Source organism: Bos javanicus, chromosome 10 (assembly GCF_032452875.1).
Source record: "Bos javanicus breed banteng chromosome 10, ARS-OSU_banteng_1.0, whole genome shotgun sequence".
Taxonomy (NCBI): Eukaryota; Metazoa; Chordata; class Mammalia; order Artiodactyla; family Bovidae; genus Bos; species Bos javanicus.
In genome coordinates this window covers 86,780,697-86,800,186 of record NC_083877.1, presented here as the reverse complement: position 1 = coordinate 86,800,186, position 19,490 = coordinate 86,780,697, and the positions used below count along the sequence as shown (strand labels likewise).

The window sequence follows — 19,490 nt, the reverse complement described above, 5'->3', positions numbered from 1 at the left end:
CCTGGAAAATTCCATGGACAGAGGAGCCTTGTAGACTACGGTCCATGGGGTCGCAAAGAGTCGGACACGACTGAACAACTTCACTTCTAATGGCCAAAAGGACCCCCCAAGCGGAGCCTTGAGAGCTTCAAATGCAGGAGGGCTAGTTACTTTAAGGTGACAACAGAAGCACAATCATACTAACAGCGACTTCAAAAGCATATGGGTGAATGATACAGGATTTTTGGTTTTCCTTAGCCACCTATTGTGAAGTATCTGCTAATATCTCATATCATGGGACAGCATAACTGGTGTGAGAAGACACATTTTTTTCTTATTCTGAATTAATCTCATTTGGGTTCCGGCCACGTTGACATTTAGCTTGCGCACATTTAAGACATTACTGCTAGCTGAAATAAGCCAGCCAGAAGAGGACAAATATTGCATGATCTGTCATACAACAGTCAAATTCATGCAGACAGAAAGTTGAATAGTGGTTGTGTGGGGCTGGGGAGACAGGGATGGGGAAGATATTGTTTAATGCGTATTGTGTTTTAGCAATAAACAATGACAAAGCTTTGGAGGTGGATGGCAGTGATGGTTGCACAACGTTGTGAAAAAGTGAAAGTGTGGAAGTGCTAGTCGCTCAGTCCTGTCTGACTCTGCTACCCCATGGACTGTAGCCTGCCACTCTCCTCTCTCCATGCTATTCTCCAGGCCAGGATACTGGAGTGCGTTGCCATCTCCTTCTCCAGGGGATCGTCTCGACCCAGGGATCGAAACTGGGTCTCCTGCATTGCAGGCGGATTCTTTACCTGAGCCACCAGGGAAGCACAACATTACAAATGTACTAAATGCCACTGAACTGACACTTAAAAGTAGCAAATTTTATTATATGTATTATTTTGTCACAGTTGGTTTTTTTTTTTAAGATCTCTATTTATTTTTAGAACAATCTTATTTGTAAATCCTTCCATCTCCTTAACAGTTTTGGCTATTCAACTCTGAACCTTCTTTAACTACCTAGTATTTTTTTTTTCTTTTCCTTTCAGAATTATAGTGACCAGAAAATTGTACACAGAAGAAACATGAAGAGCCTCATGGTGAACTACCTTATCCCCAAACCTTGGTGAATGGGGCTTAGAGAAATAAAACAGTGCCTAATTCAAGAAACCTATTCATAGTGATTTAAATCATCATGTTGTTCTTTCCTTTGTAAATATCCTTTGGTGTTAATGGTCATTTCAGTGGCAGAGATGCAACAAGACTGGGGTGAGCTGACACAGACCTTCCTGAGTCCTGACCTACCGGCCGCCTGGTTATTAACAGTCTGGGTCTTGGTGACCCCAGAAGAGCTCTGGGGGGGTGGGGAGTGGTGTGGGGAGCAAAGTGGGTCGTCTGCCGAGGCCAGAAGCCCACACTCCTCTCTTGCCGGGGACCTCCTCTCTCTCAGCGTGGTCATTCGGGTCTCTGCTTTGGTTTCCCTACCCCTCTCAAAGACATTCCAGACACCTTGTTAAGGGAAAGTCTGTGTAGTGTACTCTGAAGTCCATGGATGAAAGGTTTTCTACTCGCGTGATCTCACCTTTGCTATGTCACATCCCTTGCACACCTCCTCCCACAGTTGGGCTCCCACAGTGCAGTTGCACAATTACGCACTTTCGGCTAATCTTCCTGGAGAACAGCACCAGAAAGCTCAGAGCTTACTTATTATTAGCTTTCTTTCTTTCTTTTTTTTTGGACATTTGATCTTCCTGATCCCTCCTGAATTACCTCAAGGTACCAGTTGCTAGACATAATCTTTCCCAAGGGGCTTCTGGAGATGTGGAGAAATGTGGAGATCAATGATCGTGCATAAATATAAACTCCAGTATATGGATAAAATGTTAATGTTATTCACAAAGCAAAGTGTTGAGTGGGAGTCAAACAGGAGTTCCAGAGTTCAGGAGTGAGGGGCTAGAGGAAACAACTATCTCTCTTCTCATTAGTGAGGGAAGAGAAAAGCTTACTAACAAAGATACAACAAATAGAGAAAGGAACTGAGGGAGCTCTGAGTGGAAGGGAGGGCAATGGAGCAAGGCATCCAGGTACAATGAAAAGCAGGAGCAAGCCAATCCAATGAACACAGGGGAAGAGACATGATACTGCAGGAACTGCCTGCTGAATAACTCTGAGATCTCCATGCCAATTAAGGCAGGAATTTGAATCTAGAATGAAATTATCACTTATGATAATTGGACCAAAGGTCAGACAATTCATCAGTTGTGATTCTGCTTCCATTCCTGTTCTGCTGGTTACAGAAGGTTCTAGCCACAAGAAGCAGTCCAGACTCAGGGATTCAATACTAAAGGGTTTATATAACAATATAGATTGTATTTCAGAATTCAACTTATGGGCTAGCTAAATTGGTTTTATTTTCTAAAAACTGTTTTAGGGTCTTCTCTGGTGGTCCAGTGGCTAAGACTCCGTGCTCCCAGGGTTCAATTCCTGGTCAGGGAGGTAGATCCCACATGCCACAACTAAGAGTTGGCACGCCACAATTAAGATTCTATACGTCACAATGAAGATCGAAGACCCTTCATGCCGCAACTAAGACCTGGTGCAGCCAGATAAATAAACAGATAAATAAAATATTTTAAAAAATCGGTAACAGCCGGTTATGCCTGGAACCAGTGCTGTTACTATTACAAAAACTGATTTAATAACAAATATTCCTAGCAGACATTGACTTTAATGTCTTCTTGTAACCAGAGAGTCTTATTAGGAGATGACCAGGGACAGAGTCTCAGGGGTATGGACATGAAGCAAGGGTCTGTCCATGTATACGGGGCAGGACAGTAGTAAGAGAAGATCAAATGAGGGCCTTTGGATAAGAGAAGGCTTATCCATCCGACTGCATACACATTGGACAGGCTGCAACAAGATTAATTTTTAAAGTGAAGGCTGTTTTTAATCTCATCAATAACAAAAGCAGTCTCCAACTCACAAAAAGAAGTTTCTTTAGTAAGTAGAGGTTTTTAGCAAAGAGGAAGGAATTTTTGCAGTGCAACAGTAGGTACGTGCACGAGTGCTCCGCGGTGTAAGGCCATGTGGTAAGGGCCATGAGGAACCTGCTTGCTTTGAATTCCAGTGGGTGCTACTCAGACCTCGGTGTTTCACAGTCAAAGCACAAGACTTTGGGGTTTGCGATATGCACGTATTGTCATCACTGCCATGGAGGATGCCAGCTACACTGTCACTGGGGTTTGCCCCAAGTGAGATTATATATCTACATAGTCCTTTCCATGGCAGCTACAAGTTTCTCAAATACATTTCCTACTTCCACCAAAATTTTGAGATTCTGTTACTCTCTGTAAAGTTCAGTTTTTATGTTATTCTTTGCTCAATACTAAAATATAATATTATATACATTCCCTATAAATAACTTCCTTATACTTTTATGTTATTTATAGAGTAGGATAAACAGAGTTAAAAGAGTTAGCTGTGAGAATGCTCTGTTGAATATTCGATTCGAATTCAGAGATTCAAAGCGAACTATGGTGTATTTTGCCCTGACTACCTATGTAGCTAACAGCCAACAATACCGCAAACTTCTCTAAACCATTCTTTCTTTTACTAGCTTCGTCATTTGGAAGGCTGTCGTTCCTCCTTTCTTTAATACACCACAGCACTGCAGGACTAAATGTTCTCACCATCACTGCTCTTCCTGCAACATGTCCCACCCCTCCAACTTCTGGTCAACAGGGCTGTATCTTTCCCACTGGTTTAGTATCTGTTCCATCAAATGGATGCTGGTTGTCAGGAACTCGGAGGAAAGTGGTAAAATACATAGGTCTTTAGCAAAGCAAAATCTCCTGAGCAGGCTGTTGCCCTCTTCATAAAGATATGCCTTCAGTGTCATGATTTCCCAAGAGTAATATGATGTCTCAAAAGAGTATACAGGGTAGCGATGAAATGGAGGAACTCGACAGTTGTGCAGTGTGATTCCGCAGTCCATTTCCCCAGTTCCTTCAACCCCATCCAAGCAAAACCCGAGCAATCACGTACAAGGATGCCTCTGCCCGCTTGAGGGTGCTGGCAAGCGTGCTTTCATCGGTCCTGATAGTGGGGCTGTGGGATTACTGACATTTAATAGGTAGAGGTGCTAAATGCCCAAAAATACCAGGAAGAGTCAGCCTTGTGCTGGGAAACTATGCCACTGATGCTTCTAATGAGAAACAATGTGAAGACTGAGGGAGGTGCTTTTTGGAAAGAATCTTACTACTTCTTCACAAGAAAGAGTATCTACCCACTTCCATGACACTACACCCACTGCAGACAGTGGAATGTCTATCTATGGAATCTACAGATATTCATGGACAGCAGAGGCTCCATTCTCTTTGCCTATAAATTTTTAATCTCAAACAAAGTAGTCGTGGCACACAGTAAGTGCTGGAAAGGCGCTGCAAGTGCCAAAAATCCTACGAATGAGGGAAGAGCTCCCACAAGCTGTCCAAAGCGGTGCTGGCCAGGGACTTCCCTAGTGGTCCAGTGACTAAGACTCTGCACTCCCAATGCTGGGGGCCCAGGTTCAATCCCTGATCAGGGGAATAGATCCCACATGCTGCAACTAAGAGTTCACACGCTCCAATTAAAGATCCTATGTGTCCCAACTAAGACTGCTGCAGCCAAGTAAGTAAATATATTAAAATGAATAATTAGAAAACAAAGCGGTGCTGGACAGAATACGGATGCTACATGCTCAGAGAGGCATTACAAATAGTGCTGGGGAACCCCCTTTGCCATGGGGGTTATTTTCAAGGGCAAAATTGGTGTGATTCTGCATGGAATGTTGTGTGTCCCATTCTTGATCCCTCCCAGGGCAGCTGGGGTTGGGTCATATTCACAAAGACCAAATGGATAAGAAGAGAAGACAGGGCACACTACTCTGGCTTTTCTTACATCCAACTTCTCTATGCTTTATTATTCTTAAACTTTCACCTGTAAAATAGGGATATGATAATAGTACCGATCAACACTTCATAGGGTTATCATGCAGACTGAAGAGTGAACACAAGTCAAAGTACAGGCACACAGGAAGAGTTACAAAAATATATCACCACTACAACTACTACCGTTATAATTATTCTTCTCCCTCCTAAACAATTCCATTTCCCTGCGGCCCTATAGTTCTTTGAGGTATTATAGTATATAGAAACATAAATTTGATCATTTTCCACCAGAGGATTCTATGTTACAAAGTTAGCACAATCTAGTTATGAGTATTCATTGTAAGGTCAAAAGTGCTCCAAGTTATTAATACCAAAAAGGAAAGCCTTGATGTACAGTGAATCCAAAGGGTTATTATAATTGTATTGCAATTCCTTATGTTACTGAGGAATGAGTACTTATGAGTTACTTATGGACTGAGACAAGTTATTTGGGGAGGGATGGATCCATCTCCTCTTCAATCCACTAAATAGTGAAGGTGGGAAACTTGCCTGGTGGTCCAGTGGCTAGGACTGCATGCTCCTGATGCAGCGGGACTGGGTTCAATCCCTCGTCAGGGAACTGGATCCCACATGCTATAAAACTAAAACCCAGTGCAGCCAATAAATAAAAAAAAAATACTTTTAAAAAAATAGTGAAGGGGGTACCTATATAATCTACCCTGTCAGGTAGTCAGTTTTTTGCTCAAACCTACTTTCCGATCCTACATCAAAGCCAATCATCTCAGAGGCTGAACGTGTGATCTATAAGCAGCCATGAGTCTACCTTCCTCCACTCTTCACTGGTGATCTCAAACAGAGGACTTTCTGTTTATACTGCCTGTTTCTGTCCTAACATTCTCCCCAGTTTTCTAACATGGTTTCCATCCATGTAAATATAATGGCTTCCTTTTTCTACTCTAGACAGTGGTCAAGGGAGAGCAAGAGTGAACTGGAGAGGCCTCTGGGGCTCCTTAAAACTCATGATCCCAAAGGGGAGTCCTACCCTCCACTTTCAGAAACAATGAAATAGCTCTCTATTTTATTATAGCTCGTGCATTCAGCATCTTGAATATAACCTCTCTTGTAAATAAACGAAAGGTAAAAAAAAAAACCAGAAAACATTTAAGAGTTTCTGATGGACCTCTGCTTCTGAGCAAGTAGAAAGTTACTTATACCTTAATGAAAATAGTAAGCTGAATACACTGCTAAATTATACTTATTTCAAAACCAACAGAATGCTGAGGAACAAAATGCTAAATGAATATAACCACAGGAAGTGACAAGCTCTTCGGATGGTCCCTGGGACGAGGAGGAATGGAAAGTGTCAAAGATGGGGCCTAAGATCTCCCCTTTGGGATCTACCAGCTCAACTTCTGACAAGCTTGTAACACCTGGACGTGGCAGGTTATTTTAGAAGCCCTAGCAACAGAATAAGTCTGTACCCACCCATCAACTCTTCCATCAACTTCATGGGGACACAGAAGGCTTGGGAGGGGTGGTGCTGTGTGCAAGGACTGATTAAAGTCCCTTTCAGAGAAATGATGGATATTATTCTTTGACCTTGACCAAAACGCAACAAGTAGTACAGTCTAAAAGTTAGTAATGTAAAATCCGAGACCAAATCAATGAGCTTTTCATACTCTGTTGATCTATCTAGCATTTTGAATGGATTTTTTATCCATACAAGATTTTTATAATATACAGCATTAATCTTTAGAAATATTGGTTCACTGAGTTATGCAGACCTTCCAAATGTAGACATATTTCATTACACAATATTAAAAAACTGTATTTGTTAGTATCCATCACTCTAATCTCACCAAAAAACAGTCTTTAAGTATTAGGAAGGTGTCATATTCATAGTGGTCAATATCAGTTTTTCAGAATTCTTTGCACAAAAAGATCTTACTGGTGATTCCATTCTGCCCCCCAAAGCAGCCAGAGGTGAAACAAATCTAAAGTTACAACAAAGTCTAGACCCAGCTTAATTATCAAATTGGCTAACCCCTTCTCCCTCTGCCTCCTTTCCATATACTGGAAACCTGAGAAAAAGATGAACTTTTTTTTGGGGGGGTGAGGTGTAAATATTATTTACTTACACCTATGGTTTTACCTAAAATGTCCAGCACAATTAATCATTATAAAAGGCATGTAGAAGCAAGAAAACATGACCTGTGAGAGAAAGTCAGTGGAAGGACACAGAGAGGCGGTACAGATGTTGGACTTAGCAAACGTGGACTTCAAAATAACAGTTATAAATTATTGGGTACCCAAGAGTATTGGGTAAAAGATGGGCAACACCTATAAACAGATGGAGAATTTCAATAGAGAGATGAAATCTATTAAACAAAGAACTGAACAAGAATCCTAGAAATGAAAAAAATATAAAATCAGAGATGAGGAGTGCATTTGGAATGTTTAACAGCAGACTGGACACAGTAGAATATCTAATATGTACAAAATTGAAATCCCAGTAGTTGAGGATAGAGGATGGGACAGTACAAATATTTAAAGAGATTAGGGCTGGGAATTTCCAAAACTGATGGTAAACATTAACCTACAGACCTAAGGAGTTGAACAAAACCCCAAGCAGAATACATACAAAGAAGCCCATACCCAGGCAGATCATAGTCAAATTGCTGAAACAAATCTTAAAAGCAGCCAAGGTGGCGAGGTGCTTGGTGGTAGTAGTATTTTTACATACAAGGGAACAACAGTGCAAATGATTTGATGATTTATTAAAAAATGACAGCCAGAAATATTTAGTTATCTTTAAAGTGGTGAAAGGGAAACAAAAATTACAAAGTGCCAACCTAGACTTAAACATTTATAAAACACCCTCAATCAATTCAGTCTATTTGATAATTATGGAAAACTAACCCAACAACTTTAGAATGTGTATTCAAGTACATGGGGAACATACACAAGACAGCCTAAATGCTGGGTCATAAAACAAATCTGAATAAAAATGAAAAGATCAAATCACATAGAGTATACTCTAACCAGAATGCTATTAAATTAAGAATCAATTAGCAAAATGATACCTAGAAAATTCCCAAATATTTGGAAATTAAATAGCATACTTTAAATAACCTATAGATCAAAGAAGAAATCACAAGAGAAACTAGAAAATGCATCAAACTGAATAGTAATGAAAACACAACCAAACAAAATTTGAATTTCAGGGAAGAGTCCTTAGATAGAAACATATAGCATTAATACTATATGGTCAGGGGCAGTGGCCAAGAGGAGCAACCTCACGTCCAAGGAGCGGTGGCTGTGTGGGCGCAGGAGGACCAAGAGGAGCTACTCCACATTCAAGGTCAGGAGGGGTGGCGGTGAGGAGATACCCCTTGTCCAAGGTAAGGAGCAGCAGCCATGCTTTGCTGGAGCAGCTGTGAAGAGATACCCCACGTCCAAGGTAAGAGAAACCCAAGTAAGATGGTAGGTGTTGTGAGAGGGCATCAGAGGGCAGACACACTGAAACCATAATCACAGAAAACTAGTCAATCTAATCACACAGACCACAGCCTTGTCTAACTCAATGAAACTAAGCCATGCCGTGTGGGCAGGTCATGGTGGAGAGGTCTGACAGAATGTGGTCCACTGGAGAAGGGAATGGCAAATCGCTTCAGTATTCTTGCCTCGAGAACCCCATGAACAGTATGAAAGGCAAAATGATAAGATACTGAAAGAGGAACTCGCCAGGACGGTAGATACCCAATATGTTACTGGAGATCAGTGGAGAGATAACTCCAGAAAGAATGAAGGGATGGAGCCAAAGCAAAAACAATACCCAGCTGTGGATGTGACTGGTGATAGAAGCAAGGTCCAATGCTGTAAAGAGCAATATTGCATAGGAACCTGGAATGTCAGGTCCGTGAATCAAGGCAAATTGGAAGTGGTCAAACAGGAGATGGCAAGAGTGAATGTTGACATTCTAGGAATCAGCGAACTCAAATGGACTGGAATGGGTGAATTTAACTCAGATGACCTACCACTGTGGGCAGGAATCCCTTAGAAGAAATGGAATAGCCATCATGGTCAACAAAAGAGTCCAAAATGCAGTACTGGGATGCAATCTCAAAAACGACAGAATGATCTCTGTTTGTTTCCAAGGCAAATCATTCAATATCACAGTAATCCAAGTCTATGCCCCAACCAGTAACACTGAAGAAGCTGAAGCTGAATGGTTCTATGAAGACCTACAAGACCTTTTAGAACTAACACCCAAAAAAGATGTCCTTTTCATTATAGGGGACTGGAATGCAAAAGTAGCAAGTCAAGAAACATCTGGAGTAACAGGCAAATTTGGCCTTGGGATACAGAATGAAGCGGGGCAAAGGCTATTAGAGTTTTGCCAAGAGAATGCACTGGTCATAGAAAACACCCTCTTCCAACAACACAAGAGAAGACTCTACACATGGACATCACCAGATGGTCAACACTGAAATCATATTGATTATATTCTTTGCAGCCAAAGATGGAGAAGCTCTATACAGTCAGCAAAAACAAGACCAGGAGCTAACTGTGGCTCAGATCATGAATTCCTTATTGCCAAATTCAGACTTAAATTGAAGAAAGTAGGGAAAACCACTAGACCATTCAGGTATGACCTAAATCAAATCCCTTATGATTATACAGTGGAAGTGAGAAATAGATTTAAGGGACTAGATCTGATAGACAGAGTGCCTGACGAACTATGGATGGAGGTTCATGACATTGTACAGGAGACAGGGATCAAGACCATCCCCATGGAAAAGAAATGTAAAAAAGCAAAATGGCTGTCTGGGGAGGCCTTACAAATAGCTGTGAAAAGAAGAGAAGTGAAAAGCAAAGGAGCAAAGGAAAGACATAAGCATCTGAATGCAGAGTTCCAAAGAATAGCAAGGAGAGATAAGAAAGCCTTCTTCAGCGATCAATGCAAAGAAATAGAGGGAAACAACAGAATGGGAAAGACTACAGGTCTCTTCAAGAAAATTAGAGATACCAAGGGAACATTTCATGCAAAGATGGGCTCAAAAAAGGACAGAAATGGTATGCACCTAACAGAAGCAGAAGATATTAAGGAGAGGTGGCAAGAATACACAGAAGAACTGTACAAAAGAGATCTTCACAACCAAGATAATCACAATGATGTGATCACTCACCTAGAGCCAGACATCCTGGAATGTGAAGTCAAGTGGGCCTTAGAAAGCACCACTACGAACAAAGCTAGTGGAGGTGATGGAATTCCAGTGGAGTGATTTCAAATCTTGAAAGATGATGCTGTGAAAGTGCTTCACTCAATATGCCAGCAAATTTGGAAAACTCAGCAGTGGCCACAGGGCTTGAAAAGGTCAGTTTTTATTCCAATCCCAAGGAAAGGCAATGCCAAAGAATGCTCAAATTACCACACAATTGCACTCATCTCACATGCTAGTAAAGTAATGCTCAAAATTCTCCAAGCCAGTCTTCAGCAATACATGAACTGTGAACTTCCAAATGTTCAAGCTGGTTTTAGAAAAGGCAGAGGAACCGGAGATCAAATTGCCAACATCCGCTGGATCATGGAAAAAGCAAGAGAGTTCCAGAAAAACATCTATTTCTGCTTTATTGACTATGCCAAAGCCTTTGACTGTGTGGATCACAATCAACTGTGGAAAATTCTGAAAGAGATGGGAATACCAGACCACCTGACCTGCCTCTTGAGAAATTTGTATGCAGGTCAGGAAGCAACAGTTAGAACTGGACATGGAACAACAGACTGGTTCCAAATAGGAAAAGGAGTACGTCGAGGCTGTATATTATCACCCTGCTTATTTAACTTCTATGCAGAGTACATCATGAGAAATGCTGGGCTGGAAGAAGCACAAGCTGGAATCAAGATTGCCGGGAGAAATATCAATAACCTCAGATATGCAGATGACACCACCCTTATGGCAGAAAGGGAAGAGGAACTCAAAAGCCTCTTGATGAAAGTGAAAGAGGAGAGTGAAAAGTTGGCTTAAAGCTCAACATTCAGAAAACTAAGATCATGGCATCTGGTCCCATCACTTCATGGGAAATAGATGGGGAAACAGTGGAAACAGTGTCAGACTTTATTTTGGGGGGCTCCAAAATCATTGCAGATGGTGATTGCAGCCATGAAATTAAAAGACGCTTACTCCTTGAAAGGAAAGTTATGACCAACCTAGATAGCATATTCAAAAGCAGAGACATTACTTTGCCAACAAGGGTCCGTCTAGTCAAGGCTATGGTTTTTCCTATGGTCGTGAATGGATGTGAGAGTTGGACTGTGAAGAAAGCCAAGCGCCAGAGAATTGATGTTTTTGAACTGTGGTGTTGGAGAAGACTCTTGAGAGTCCCTTGGACTGCAAGGAGATCCAACCAGTCCATCCTAAAGGAGATCAGTCCTGGGTGTTCCTTGGAAGGAATGATGCTTAAGCTGAAACTCCAGTACTCTGGCCACCTCATGTGAAGAGTTGACTCACTGGAGAAGACTCTGATGCTGGGAGGGATTGGGGGCAGGAGGAGAAGGGGACGACAGAGGATGAGATGGCTGGATGGCATCACCAACTCGACGGACTTGAGTTTTAGTGAATTCCGTGAGTTTTTGATGGACAGGGAGGCCTGGCGTGCTGCGATTCATGGGGTCACAAGGAGTCGGACACGACTGAGCGACTGAACTGAACTGAATACTATACTGATTTTACACATTGATGTGTAATGCAAAATCAATGTCCTAAGCTGCCACTTTAAGAAGCTAGAAAAATAAAGCAAGTTAAACACAAAGTAAAAGAATAAAAAATAAAATAATAAGAGCAGAAGCTAATAAAGTAATTAAACAAGGAAGCCATTAGACTGAGGGGGCATTAATGCCTTGGCAGTCAACATAAGCAAACCAAAACCCACACTGGAGTCAATGCACTGACATTTGAGAAAATGCATTTAAGAACAACGAATCATAAACAGCCAAGTAGTCTTTTCCAAGTAAGGCAACCCCTTAAGCTATAGCCAAATAATTTGCTTACTCTGCTTAAGAGTCTGCTCTGTTTAAAAAAAAAAAAAAAGCTTTCCCCTTAGTCTCTGCCAGTGGAGCACTCCAAACCATTTTCAATTTGAGTGAAAGTATGTTAGTAGCAGTCGTGTCTGACTCTTCGCGACCCCATGGACTGTAGCCCGCCAGGCTCCTCTGTCCATGAGGTTCTCCAGGCAAGAGTACTGGAGTGGGCTGCCATGCCTTTCTCCAGGGGATCTTTCCAAGCCAGAGATCAAACTGAGGTCTCCTGAATTCTAGGCAGATTCTTCACCACTTGAGCCACCAGGGAAGTCCACTTAGTTTGGTGCTACCCAATTAAATTCAACATTTGTTCAAATGAACTCTTTGAAAATTTATTAATAATGTACTTTAGTTAACCTTTTAATACAATGAAATAGAAAATGGGCAAATAGGAAATACCAACAAAAGCAAAAGTTGCCTATATGAAAAGAATTGAAAATTGATATTCAAGCAAACTAATCATAAGGGAAAAATATGTACATTATTAATATCAGGAATGAAGAAGGGGAACATCATAGAGAGAATACAGATATCAAAAGTATAAGGCGATATTATGAACAACTCTGTCAAATACTCAACAACTTAAGATAAACTGAAAAAACCCTTGGAAAGAAATCCTTTTTGAAAGGGACATGATGAGAGAAAATCTAAATATATAAATTTGACTTGTAGTCAAAAACCTTAACAAAGAAAGCTTCAAGTCCAGATGGTTTCAATGAATTCTATCAAACATTTAAAGAAGAAATAATTTCAGTCTTTCACAAAATCTGTCAGTGAAGACAAGGGAAAACTTTCCAACACATTTTATGATGTGAACCTCCCTCTGAAATAAAAGAAAAAAAAAAAAAAACTTGACAAAAACAAGAAAAGAAAATTACAGACCTATATGCCTGAACACACACACAGTTTTAATAAAATATTAGCAATTATAATCAATCTATCTGTCTCATATATAGGATATATATTATGATCAAGTGGTATTTACCACAAGAGTGATTTAAGGTTAAAAAAAATCAATCACGTAATTTATCACATTAAGAAAATGAAGAAAAATCATATGATAAGATGTCAAAATACACTGGACAAAATTTATTCACGTCTATTCATGACAGAAACTCTCAATAAACTAGGAACAGAAAAAAGTTGCTCAATCTAATAAAGGATGTTTATGAAAAACCTATGGCAAACATGAGACTTATTGGTGAAGCACTGAGCATTTTTTCTCCTAGATCAGGAATAAAGGAAAAACATTTGTTCTTAAAATTAGTAATATAAGACCCAGTCAGTGTCATAAGAAAAAATAAAAATGCCATTATTTATAGATATATTTTCTTACACCAAAAACTCTACAACTTTTAATAAAAACACTGCACTGGAAGAACTAATAAATGGAGCAAAGCAGCAGAAACTAAGGTCCATTCAGCTCAGTTCAGTTCAGTCGCCCAGTTGTGTCCAACTCTTTGTGACCCCATGAACCGCAGCACGCCAGGCCTCCCTGTCCATCACCAACTCCTGGAGTCCACCCAAACCCATGTCCATTGAGTCGGTGATGCCATCCAGCCATCTCATCCTCTGTTGTCCCCTTCTCCTCCTGCCCTCAATCCCTCCCAGCATCAGGGTCTTTTCCAGTGAGTCAATTCTTCGCATCAGGTGGCCAAAGTATTGGAGTTTCAGCTTCAACATCAGTCCTTCCAATGAAAACCCAGGACTGATCTCCTTTAGGATGGACTGGTTGGATCTCCTTGTAGTCCAAGGGACTCTCAAGAGTCTTCTCCAACACCACAGTTCAAAAGCATCAATTCTTCAGCACTCAGCTTTCTTTATAGTCCAACTATATATAAATATATATATATATATGGTCCATTAACAAAATACAATCATATTTTTATATGCTAGTCATACACAATTAAAATTTCAATGTAATTATTAATTGAAAATGAAACTTTAAAAAGCAATATAATTTAAAAATTCATAAAAATATACCAAATATCTCAAAATAAAGATACTGGAAAATGTATAAGGTATATACATTGATTTTATGAACATTAATGAGAAATCTTACACAAAACCTAAGTAAATATAAAGATATCCCATATTCCTGACTGATTGGAAAATTCAACACTGCTAATATGTTTATTCTGGATTACAGACATTAGTTTTTCTCAGTTCACAATTTCCATCTATAAATTTGTCTTGAAATTTTCTTTTATTCATTAAAGCCTACTTTTCTTTATACCCTTGTTCATAGTTACATTGGCCACTTTAAAATCTTTGTCTGTTAATTCTGTCATCGGAGGCTTCTAAGGACTGGGGTTGCAAAGAGTTGGACACAACTGAGAATGCATGCACACAAAGAAAAAAGGGAATCACTTAAGACCAGGATTGATTCATGAAAAAATAAGTCATGCTAGACTAACCTCAACATTCAAGAAACTAAGATCATGGCATCTGGTCCCATTACTACAAGGTGAAGAGATGGGGAAACAGTGCAAACAGTGACAGACTTTATTTTCATGGGCTCCCAAATCACTGTAGATGGTGACTGCAGCCATGAAATCAAAAGACGCTTGCTCCTTGGAAGAAAAGCTGTGACCAATCTAGACAGCATATTAAAAAGCAGAGACACTACTTTGCCGACAAAGGTCCGTGTAGTCAAAGCTATGGTTTTTCCAGTAGTCATGTATGGATGTAAGAGTTGGACTATAAAGAAAGCTGAACATTGAATAATTGATGCTTTTGAACTGTGGTGTTAGAGAAGACTCTTCAGAGTCCCTTGGACTGCAAGGAGATCAAACCAGTCAATCCTGAAGAAAATCAATCCTGAATATTCATTGGAAGGACTGATTCTGAAGCTGAAAGTTCCAAAACTTTGGCCACCTGATATGAACAGTTGACTCAGAAAAGACTCTGATGTTAGCAAAGATTGAAGGCAGCAGGACAAGAGGACAGCAGAGGACGAGATGTTGGATGGCATCACTGACTCAAAGCACGTGAGTTTAAGAAAGCTCTTGAAGATGGTGAAGGACAGAGAAGCCTGGCATGCTGCAGTCCAGGGGGTCGCAAAGAGTCAGACACATGTGAGTGACTAACACTTTCTTCTCACTTTCCAGGGAAGATGAGGAAGTGAAGGGAAGTCTGGAATGGCAGAACTATGGAATAGGTGGTGCTTCCAGAGAGGTTCAAAGCATCGGAGGAACAGCCCTGACAGTGACTCAAGGGGAGCTGGCCAACATGACGCTGACAGTGAGAACAGGTACTTTAGCCCCTGAAGGATCAAATAAACGGGTGAGAACTTCTGAAGAAGTGAGAGATACATAAGCAGAGTGACAGTAATGATGGTAAATGGTTGAAAGGCAGAAAAACTCATGGGCCCTGGAAGCTTACACCGGAAGATATACTACGAAATTAAAAGTTATATATAGTCAAGAGGTCAGTGATAATTAAGTTTAACACTAAAATGACATAGTGTAGTCTCCAAGAAAAAGTCTGCTTACAAAAGGCTTCCATTGAATGACTGAGAGCTACTTTCATTAGTGAAAGAATAAAAGTTGAATTGCATGTAGATATCAATTTAATAAATAATACAGAAACTGTCTAGTAAGTCTTAAGGCTTGTTGTTAGTCACTGCTGACTAGGAACAGTAACAGCTGGCCACATGAAATTTGTGCCTCAAATTACTTAAGTGGAATGAATTTGAGATTTTATATTCACGGTGACAGGTGCCTTACTTAGAGAATTTTTGTTTTGGAAAATTATTTTAAAAGATCTCTAAAAATGCAAGTGCTGAAGGCTAAAATTTTATTTTTTTACCTTTGAGTTTGCTGCCTGAGATAAGACTAAACACTTTTTTTTCCTGTTTTGAATCTATGGAGTTGTATTGAGATGGTTCTTATGCAGAAAGAGCTGTAGTACAATAAAGGCAGTATGAGAGGTACAGAAAAGCTCAGAAACTATCTGGAAGAACTATGTGAACTTTTGATGACCTATATGCTAGGTCAAAAAGCACAGAACTATATGAAATTATAAATGCAGGCTGATCTTCCTGCTTGAGAACAGGATGAAAAGCTTAAAAACCTTTAAATATTTTGTTTATTTGAGAGGATGAAAGGCTCTTGGGAAAGGATTAAAGAAATAATCCAAGAAAGAAGGCAAGAAGAAATAAAAGGCTTTGGATGCTGGAAAGGAATCAAAAACCAATGCAAGAGCTGGGTGGGTGAGAGAATTCTAGAGGGAGAGCAGAGTCCCTGTGCCCCTGGATCCGCCCCACAGGTTCCCAAGTGGACGACCCTCAGGACAGGCGCAGCACAGCTTGGTGACGAAGAGCCGGGCTCCTGAACAAGACTGCTACGTTCAAATCCTGGCGTTACCACTTAAAGCAACATGCTCAACACCTCTCCGTGCCTTGGTTTCCTGGGCTGTGAAATGGGAGTAAAACTCAACCTCACCTCTCACAGGGCTGGTTCAAGAATTAAATGTAATAATCTGTCTAAAAGCATTGCACAAATATCTGGCACACACAATAAGTGCTCAATAAATGTGAGCTGCTGTTATTAACATTCTTTCTGTGGAAAAATCAACCCAAACCTTTGCGAAAATAAGCAATCAGGATGCTAAGGTGTGAGCGATTCTATTACTTCTCAGAAGGAAAAGGAGCAAAGAAGTATTTGTAACCTCCTGACTGAGTACTGTGTCCACATGGCTTAACCTGGGTGATAAACGGGGGAGTCAACCTAGTGGATCTGAAAAAAAAAAAAAAGGACTCAGGAGTCCTCAGTGCTTTCGAGCTGGGTCTCCCCAGCTACAGACAGCCGCTGCATGGCAGCCCCTACCTGACGTCGCTTCCTCATGATGGAGACCTTGCTGCTCGAAACCAAGCCAGTGGGAGAATGCTATGACCACAGGCAGGGTGCCGCCCCTGCGGGGAAGTGGGTGTTTACTAATAATGCTGTTACGGGAGGACAGCTGTTCAGGCACTGACGGATGATGGAGATTATCACCACTCTCCTTCCCCTCCCCCACTTCTGTTAATAAAAGCCTAAGCTATCAGCACTGGCTATATATAGTGCCTTTTGCAAAAGCATTTTTTTTTTTTAAGGACCAAAAGCAATATACTCACAAATGTCATAAACCTGAAAAACACAAAAAGAAAAGCAAACGACAAAAGTCACCTATCTGCACTCCAACAACCAAAGACAGCTACTAGAAACATTTCGTCAACATTCTGATATACACAATTCCTTTGTATTTCCCCACACAGAGTGATTCTGTAGTATCTGCTTCATAATCTGCTCTTTCAATCTGGCAATAGGTTGTGAAAACCTTCCCACATGATAGTTCTGGTTTTGGCAGTTCTTACTCAATGGTTAACTTCTATTACACTTAAAGTCAATTTAAACCCTTAAGCCTTCTTCACTTGAATTTCTAAAACCATGTGTACAGCTTTATGTTTTTTCTTATTAAATTCCATGAATTAAACTCATCATTCTAACCTGTTTAAATCATTGTGAATTCTGATCTTCATCCAAAGTATTCAGTATCCCACTGTACTTCATGTCATCTGAAAGTAAGCTTAGTATGTCTTCTAGATATATAAGTGCCTAGTAGGCACCTAAATAAATATAAATTGACAAATTAATTCATTGATTAATAATGGTGGCCTAGTGAGCCAATCACAGAGATTTGTTGTCCTCAGAGACTTGGTTCTCAAACTAATCTGCTGTTTGGTATAGCTGCTTATTTACCAGGGATTCCTAATGATAGTATTATCATGTTCACATTTCTCTTTTGTGCTCACAAGATTTCATTATGCCTTGTTGAAACCCGGTTACGGTAATTCTTTTTTTTTTTTTTGCCTCCCAATCTTCTCTTTCTAAAGTAATTCCATCATGAAGGAAAATAAGGTTAGTCTAGCATGACTAATTTTCTTCATGAATCAGTGCTAGACTTCAGTGATTCCCTTTTCCTTCTTTTCATGCGTGTGTGCTCAGTTTGTCAGACTCTTTGCAGCCCCTTGGACTGTAGCCCGCCACGCTCCTCTGTCCATGGAATTTTCCAGGCAAGAATACTGGAGTGGGCTGTCACTTCCTCCTCCAGGGGATCTTCCCAACCCAAGGATCGAACCTGATCCTCCTGCACTTCCTGCACTGGCAGGTGGATTCTCTACTGCTGAGCCACCTGGGAAGCCCTCTCCTTCTTTAAGGGCTGCCAAATCACTGGTTTGCTAATCTGTCAGATTTTGGCCTGAAACTGACATCTCAATTACCAGTTTATATATTCAGCATCTAATTTATTTATATCTCTTCCCTTCTGTTCCCAGAGTATGAGCTCTTTCATTGCACATGAAATAATATGCTGAATCATAATCACAGGACTAGAACTGTAAATCACATATGAGTAATCATAAGAACTGCTCCTCTTTGGACAAAGTAATTCAATTATTAAGTACAGAAAATAAGATTGATTCAATAGCTTGACCCTTGTGAATTTCATTTTCTTTGAGGAATAAAGGATTTGGATAGGATAAGATATGCCCTGAAAAGAAGATAAGGGTTACGCATATCAATATAATATCAATTGACACCCTAAAAATGTATCTATTATCTATTGCTTACTATAGGCTTCCCCGATAGTTCATTTGGTAAAGAATCCGCCTGCAATGTGGGAGACCTGGGTTCGATCCCTGGGTTGGAAAGGTCCCTTGGAGAAGGGAAAGGCTACCCACTCCAGTATTCTGGCCTAGAGAATTCTATTGAGTGTGTAGTCCATGGGGTCACAAAGAGTTGCACTGTTTACTACACATGCTCAAAGTGGAAGCAGGACAACATATTAAAATAAGTTGGCTCAAAATCAATCACAAGAAAAGAAAAAAAAAACAAGCAAGACTCAAAGAGATTAAGAACATGAGCAGGATCCAAGTAAGATACATACTTTGAAATACAGAATTATAAGCAATTGAGCAGGGAGGTTTCTGATCATTCATTCAATAAGCAGATATATAGAAAAGGAAAAGGAAACAGTAGTGATGTCTGAAAAATGTCTAGGGGGGTTATTCTGGCTAACTTTAACTCTGGTTTTATTAATACTGTGTGACCATGACATACATGTGGGAAGAAGTATCCAGTCAAAAAGCTAAGAGCTGATATTTTGGCCCTTTTAAAGTACAGTGAGATCCCAGCCAGCTGGACTTGACAATGGATTTAGAATGTGAACCAGACTTCTGCTGTCTCCACACTCGTACCACTCCATGATTGATGGAACGATCCCCAGGAGGAGGAAATTAGGACAACGTTGGATTTCTCAGTACATCTGGCAGAAAATCTGGGGGCAAGTTTTATGGAACACAAGACTGGATACAAAACCAACCCTTTTAAAAGGTTAAGTTCACAGCACTGTTCTAGAAGACAACTTAGAATTCTGGGAATCAGCCGGTTATGTCGATGGTGACTCCTTAGTCCTGTATCTGTTACCAGTCTGGATCTGCAAAGACAGATGGATGCTTA

General features: G+C 40.4%; 1 protein-coding gene across 23 annotated transcripts in view; it reads right to left on the bottom strand.

The window, feature by feature from the left end:
• Window positions 1-19,490, bottom strand: part of TTLL5 (tubulin tyrosine ligase like 5) — a 318,832-nt gene that overhangs the window by 103,498 nt on the left and 195,844 nt on the right. The gene's annotated exons all lie outside the window — the stretch shown is intronic.